The sequence below is a fragment of the Malaclemys terrapin genome, chromosome 18 (genome assembly GCF_027887155.1).
Source record: "Malaclemys terrapin pileata isolate rMalTer1 chromosome 18, rMalTer1.hap1, whole genome shotgun sequence".
Lineage (NCBI taxonomy): Eukaryota > Metazoa > Chordata > Testudines > Emydidae > Malaclemys > Malaclemys terrapin.
Window position 1 is genome coordinate 12,882,477 of NC_071522.1, and position 7,495 is coordinate 12,889,971.

A 7,495-nucleotide genomic window follows, 5' to 3' on the forward strand; every position below is an offset into this window, starting at 1 on the left:
CAAAAGACAATCCCTGTCCCAAGGAACTTACTTGTAAGTTCTGTTAGTTTCTTCAGATGCCAGAATCAAACAATCAGGAAAGCACGGCTCTTTGGGGTACCCCAAGACTCACTGCTCGTTAGAGAGCATAGGGAAGCAAGCAGTGGTGGTACCTGGGACTCAGCATGGAGACTAGACCCTGAGTTCATCTTTAACATGTAGGCAGAAGAGGAGGCTGCTCCCAAAGAACCTGGCCAAAGCCCGTTGAAGTCAATGGAAAGACTCAAGCTCCCAAGTTGGAGAATTGTGTTCGTGATCTCCTAAGCTCAGGGATAACTGGCACAACAGACATTAATTTGAGGACATCTGTCCACACCTCCTCACAACAGAGTTAAAGAAGTTTAATGTCGGCTAAATATATACATCTCTATGCCTCAAATCATGCCTTATGCCTAATGCAGCCTATCTTCCTGACAAAATAAACCTGCTAGCCATTAAACCCTGAGAAATGCTGTTTGACTTGGAAGAATGTTGATGTCTTTTTCTGTTTTCCAGGGGCACATTGATTTTATTCTTTATGACTTTCCACAGCTACCCATTTTATTTCTCTGGCCTGACGGTCTTGTGTATTGATTATGCTTTAAATGCCACTTGTAGTGTTCACCTTGACAGCTAATTCTGTATTGGCAGTGCTAAAATGTCTCAGATCTCATGACCTGCAAAGCTACACAGAGTCCACCGCACGGGCACAATCTCCCGCTGCCGGCACAGGGGACACAAAATGCAGCATCCCGTGGAAGGTGTGGGGGCCACAGAGAATCAGGCCTGTTTGCTCTATTATCTGTAGATCTACTGCAGTACAAGCACCCCCACACTATCCAACCTGTACACCTACACCCTGTTGGCTGAGGATACCTCTGGAAAGGAGAGGATAGTTCAGCTTCCAAGCCCATTGTTTAGCCCTTGGTGTCTCTGATCACACTGACAACAGGGGCACTATCTGTTATGATGGTTTTTCTGGTGTGGATACCAGTTCAACAGGAACTGGATTGAGACCACCAAACTCATGGCACATAGACCATCAAACTCCTTTCGGATGGTAGTGACCCTTACTCACGAATAACCCAAGACAGCCAGCAGCCTACAGATCAAAGGCTCTATATCCCTGCGTCTGTCACTCATCTTATATACGAGACAGCTAAAAATTGGTCTTTTCGTGTGCTCTCTAGCATTTTCAACCTGGAAAAATAATTATGCTATGAATATCTGCATGCAACTTTCATCTCTGCTCGAGTCGGCATGAAGCACTAGACATTTCATATATTTCATAAGGAGATTTTTTCCCCATCAGTACAGTGCCTCGGGATGTATAAAGTTGTGCTTTTTTTCCAGTCTTTGTGCAGCTTTAGCTGTTCAATAAATAGCCACGTTTCCAGTCACAAAGCATGAGTGAATGCTCCCCCTCTTTTGCATCTTTCCATATTCTTGGCTTGCAAACAGCTGCCTATGTGGCTTGATGGTTGCGCACATATCGCATGCTATTCTGCTTTTGGGGAGGGGGGTATTGTCTACGAAGATTCCTTCACCCAATTTCCCCCCCTTCTTTACCTCCCTCTCTATAACGACTCTACCTCACAGAGACCTTTTGGCCTGCAATTCTTTTAGGAGACTTTCGGGCTGCTACTAGATCAACAAGCAGGCAAACTGGAGTGTTATTGACGGAGTTCCCTACTTCTAGGTCTGTTTATGCAAAGTTCCCCCACAGTACTAGCTGGCCCAGGAGGCAAGCAACTTGATGTGGGTTTTTTCATCTACTAGTGCAGAGTGCTAACCACAGGGGAAGTATCCCAGCACTCCATCCTGGCCTTTTAAGGTGGAAATGAGTTGTGCTGTCTAAGGGCCTCATCTTGCAAGATACTGAGTTCACCATGGGTTCTTTGGGAGCTGAGGGTACTCAGCACCGTGCAGGACAAGCCCTGAATACGTAAGATGAATGGAGGGTTGTAGAACATGTAATGGCCAGTTCATGATCTATATATCCATTAGTTTAATTATAATGCCAGTAATACAGAAATGATCTCATCTGAGTCTTGGGAATGATATGAGGGGGGTCCAGCTTCAGCTCTGGTGTTTCAAAGATTCAGTGCCAAAGAAATGGAATTTTGTTTGCATCAATTGAAAGCTATTCCAACTGAGATCTGTTTACAAGTACGGCAGTGAAACATCTGTGAAAACCTTTTCCTATTGCTGCATTTTGCTTGCTGTATGATGAATTACTCTGCAGTGCCAGCATCTCCAGCATAAAAACAGGAGACTATCACTTTCCAGTTGCCACTCAGGCAGATTTGAAAAACAAAAATGTCTTGTCATCTAAATATGTTGGCATCTAACTTACTTATGAGGCACAGACGTTCCTTTGAAAGAAGTGACTGTACAATGCACGTCCAGTGAGTCACTCTTCTTTTTATTAGCTGGCTAGTTTTCGAGGAACAGTAAAAGTGTGAACTTTTTTTTTTTTAAAAGCGCTGAAAGAACAACATTGTTTTTATTAGCAACACTAGTGATCATACACATAGGCTTGGTTTCTGGCTGGAATATAATGAGCACTTAAAGAGCAGATGATACTGCATGCAAAGACTATTTTCCTCCCAGAATGCAACATTCAGTGTTTATAGGGGAGGCTGTTATTTCTCTTTTTGAATGAGCTCAAGTGTTAAATGAAAGAATCAAATTCAAGCTCTTTTCAGAGATGTCGCAATTCCTGTTCTGCTGCTTCTGGAATAGCTAATGGCAAGTACAGGCATTTCAGTAACCGCACCTTGCCATGATCACTGGGGTGATGTTAGGATGCTAGCAGGATGCTCTCTAGCAATGTTTCCAAAAATACAGTTTTCTGAGAAAGACTCAACACTGGGGTATGCATCCCTCACCCAGGAGTGATCTGCCCAGGAATAAACACACACTGGGGAGAATAGCTGAGTTCTCAGTTATTACCAGAAGGGTTTAGTGCTTTTTTTAATTAAATCAGGCCTTCAAGGCACACTGTGAGGACACTTGTTGATGTAATGAGTGAGGTTCTAGCCTATGGGCCATCCCCTGGGAGAACAAAAGGAAGCCTGCCGAGGACAAGATACAGAGGAGGGACACAGATTTGTTTTTTTAAATCATTTCCTCATCTTTGTTTTGCTCTGATGCGAACGTTGATATCATTGTGAAACTCTGATCGTTTGGACACTGCATCCAATGAGCTTTTCTGTATACTTGACATCTTATCTCTTGGCTAAATTTGGCATCAACACTACAGGAAGGGGATCAGGGATGGATAAATGAGGTAAATATTTTACTTTCTGTCCTTAGATGGCATGAGCTGAGAGGCATCATTTTTAGTCCATAAGCAGAGATATAATGAATAAAACAACATAATCATCTGGCTCTTGGTAGCATTTTTCAAAAAGATTTTAGGAAGATAAGGAGCATTACCTCCATTTTACAGGTGGGGAAACTGAGGCACAGAGCAGGTAAGTGACTTGCCTAAGGTTGCACAGCAACTCAGTGGCAGGGTCTGGAACAGTATCAAGGTCTCCTGACTCCAGTATTCTGTGCACTGGATCTCTTTTAAACTCCTGAAGTTGTTTTAAGAATTCTGCCGAAAGCTGAAATGTCTCTGTTACATTCTATAGGTCAGTGGTTCTCAACCAGGGGTCCGGGTTGGAAGGCGCTAGCAGGTTTCACAGGGTCCGCCAAGCAGGACCAGTGTTGGACTTGCTGGGGCCCAGGGCAGAAAGCCGGAGTCCCGCCACCTGGGGCTGAAGCTGAAGCCTGAGCAACTTAGCTTCCTGGTGCCCCCTGTAGCATAGGGCCCTGGGTAACTGCCCGGCTTGCTCCTCCCTAACGCTGGCCCTGTCGTTTATATACAGAAAACCAGTTATTTGGGCACAGGTGGGCGTGGAGTTTTTAATAGCATGGCGGGGGGGGGGTCTGGATTGGGGGGGCATCAGACAGAAAAAGGTTGAGAACCCCGGCTATAGGTGAGTTGGAGAGATTTCTATAGAACCCTGCAGAATCCTGTTGGTTTCTGCCCTGTTATTAAATTCTATAAAATGTTTCCATAGGGAAAAATAGCTTTAAAAATGGTAGAAACACTTCCAAGCCAATGCTAGCTGACAACTCTTGTAAACCTTCTTTCCGAATCTGGCTTGTGAGAAGCTTTTGTCCTTATTTCAGGCCTTTTTATTCCAAATCCTTTGGATCAGTTTGGGCCAAGATCACTGCTTTGCTCCGCCGCCTTCTCTAGTGTTGCTGCAGACAGCCTTCGAGTAACCTGAGCCGGGTGGAAAGCAGTTGATTCTTTATGGAAGCTCAGTTCTCTACAGCTAAAGCTGGCAACAGTTAGCAGCAGTAGCAGCACACGTGTTGCTTGAGACTGATGTGAGCTAAATTAATTATTCCATATGACTTGCGTTATATGAACTGCTGGTGAGTCAGTCAGACCATCGAGGGAAAGAATGGACAGGAGAATATGGGAACCGTTTCCACAGTCCGATGCAACTTATCAGTGACAAGTGGTGATTGCTTTTCCCTTTGGCATTTGTTAACCATTTCCCCTTACATGCAACTTGCTAGTTTGCCAGTGGGTGCGCACGTTCGCACGCGTACACACATGGAGAGAAAGTCTACGGGGAGCGTTGCTCTTCTACCCAATGCACAGGGCCGGCTCCAGGCACCAGCCCACCAAGCTTATGCTTGGGGCAGCACCTGGAGGGGGGCGGCGCGGTGCGGTGCTCCGGCTCTGGGGAGAGCGGGGCCACGGCCAGGCTCGTCGCCCTCCCCCCGGTGCTCTGGCCGCTGGGGAGAGCGGAGCCCCGACCGGGACTTGCCACCCTCCCCGCGGCGCTCTGGCGGCCGGGGAGAGCGGAGCTCCGGCCCGGCACTCCGCCCTCCTCCCAGGGCTCTGGCCGCCCTCCCCTGCCGCGCTGGGGGGCGGGGGGTGGGTGGCCAGAGGCTTTTTTGCCTGGGGCGGCAAAAAAGCCAGAGCCGGCCCTGCCAATGCAACAATGAATGGGATTGGGAAGAGAGCTGGGGAAATAAGGAGAAAGAGGGGGGTGGAAGAGGAGCCAAAGGAGGAGACTAATTGAGCAAGAGGGGGAGCCATAGGAGATGAGAGGGCAGTGTCGGGAAAAGAGTACTAATAGAAAGCCATGGGGAACAGCAAGAAGAGAAAAGAAGGGGGAGGAAGCAGGAGTGATGGAAGAGAGAGAGAGGTACAGGAGAGGGGGGGGAGTCAAGGAGAGAGGCAGGGGGAGGAGGACCAAAGGAGAGTGCCAGTGATTGCTAGTGAAGGATGGGGGAAGGATGGAGGGCATCATTAGGCCACTCAAGGGCCTGCTTGTACAGCCTGTCTCAAGCCCCACCCACACCAACTGCAGCCCCAACGCTCTGCTGAAGGCAATGAGGTGATGTGGGTGCATGAGGATATCAGTGACATACAGGGATATCACAGGTGTGAGATTAACTATTGGACAGGTCTGCAGAAGTTTATCCTGTCAGCCAACGCAAATCACACCAGACAGCTCAGGGTACCTGATCTGCAAGACACCTAACAACTACAGACAGATATACCCGATTTGTACTATACATATTCATACAGACAGGCAGGTCCTCCTCTTTCACTTACCTGCTCTGTGCACAGCTGTAACGTTCAGAGTTCTGTGTTTTCCCAGCAAGCCAATGCCACTGCAGCCACCTATGACAGCACAATAAGGACTGGTTTAGCTGTTGGAGGACACCTAGACAATTCAGGCTCTGGCAGGTCCATGAGGAGAGGTCGATTTTGCTCAAAGATATTTATTTGAAAACCTGAGGATCCCATTTTTAAAGGGGTCAATGTCAAAACTCCTTCTGACTTCAATGGGATTTGCCCCATGTGCTTAACTTATCTTGCCTTTATCTTAAGAGCCCGGAGATGCAGGGATAGGGTTGTAGGCAGCTCTGCCATCTAAAGAAGCTGACAGTGAAGAGAAAAGAACTGGATCCTGTCAGATTTAATCTAAACAAGGCACCGTGCTCAACTTAATTTTATCTGACACCTCTTTTGACCCAGCATATAAGATCCATTCTTATGGCAAACATGAACATGTTGCTGCTCGATGGACTGACCTTCCCCCTCTAGTTTCCAGCTCTGTCAAACCGGCAACTTCCACCCGTTCTAAATAAACAGAGGTAGCAGTCCCATTTGGGGAGGAGGACACATAACGGTGGTTACATAGCAGGGTGTGTCTGATGAAATAATTCCCTTCAGTGCCATCACTTGTTGCTGCAGTTTGAAGGCAAACAAGACTGTTTCTGGGGGACAGAAGACTCAGAGAGATATTGTACACTCCCCTTACGGTGGGATGCTGGTTCAAATCCAGAATGGCAGATAGCGACTGGAAGTTCCATTCACCATTTGATAGCTTGGGAGAAATTTAGGTCAGCGTTCAGTTGCCCGGGGACAAGTAAACACACGACAGGCACAAAAGCTAATATCAACACCACTGGCACTTACTAGGTCCACTGTCAACAGTCAGAGCAGAAAGGCCAAAGATGAACCCATAGGGGAGTGAAGTCCAACAGTGGGAGACGCTTGCACGGCCGACGCCTGTGTTGTACCGAGGCTTGGATCTCCAGGGTTTTTCAATCCAGCAATTTCACCAGCGCTGTATTCACACACACTAATTAAAGAAGTTAAAGAGACAGCTGCAGTATTTGTATTTCAATGCATAAAAAAACAATGATTATCTGAACAACCTTTATTAGTGTAAAAGAATCTTTGCCAGTGTCTGCATTTGATTTCTTGCTCGACTCCAGTCAGCTTAATGCAACATCAACGTGGAAGCAGTAAAACATGAGGCAAACAATGTAAATTAATGTGACCAGCAACATTTAACAGGAAACAGACTGCTCTTTATTTTCCGTCTCCATTGCCAACTATCCATTTTGAGGATGGGTATCTCCTGCAAAACATCTCACAAATATTGTAGTTTAGAAACACAGACAATATGGATCAAAGGGGAAAAACAAGTTGAGTTTTTATAATGCATTTTCTAGTACGAATCAACTGTTTATAATTTACATTTTGTACTTTTTTTTCAGTCAAGTATGTGATGCACTCCCTGCCTAATGTTCAAATTATCAATGGTAGAATCACAGAATGCTTTCTTTAGTGGTGTTTACATATATAACGGAGTAGAAAATATGAAGGGCTTTATCCTTGAATTAATCTCTTCCATAGATAGGTCATTATAAGCCTGCAGTTTTCTATCAGAGACAAGATGTGGGAGAAAAGCTCATCCTGAAAGCTCAGTGCACCATGAAAGAGCCTTACAATTAAATACTGATTATTCATCCCAAATAACTTGCAAACTTAAATGGATTTACAAGCTTTATGTGCAACTCACTTCACCTGCCCGTGAGATGCAACCACCTCTGGACTGCGGTTGGTGTTCAGCAGCTGAGAGCAACATTGCACGGCACAACC

At 46.1% G+C, this 7,495-nt stretch overlaps 1 protein-coding gene across 1 annotated transcript in view; it reads right to left on the reverse strand.

The window, feature by feature from the left end:
- Positions 1-6,654, reverse strand: part of TPST1 (tyrosylprotein sulfotransferase 1) — a 71,807-nt gene extending 65,153 nt beyond the window's left edge. Inside the window, exons 1-2 of the transcript XR_008442697.1 lie at positions 6,524-6,654; positions 5,654-5,722 (exon numbers count right to left, since the gene is read on the reverse strand). The gene's annotated coding sequence lies outside the window, so the exon portion shown is untranslated. The remainder of the gene's footprint in view (positions 1-5,653; positions 5,723-6,523) is intronic.
- Between the last annotated feature and the right edge of the window lie 841 nt (positions 6,655-7,495).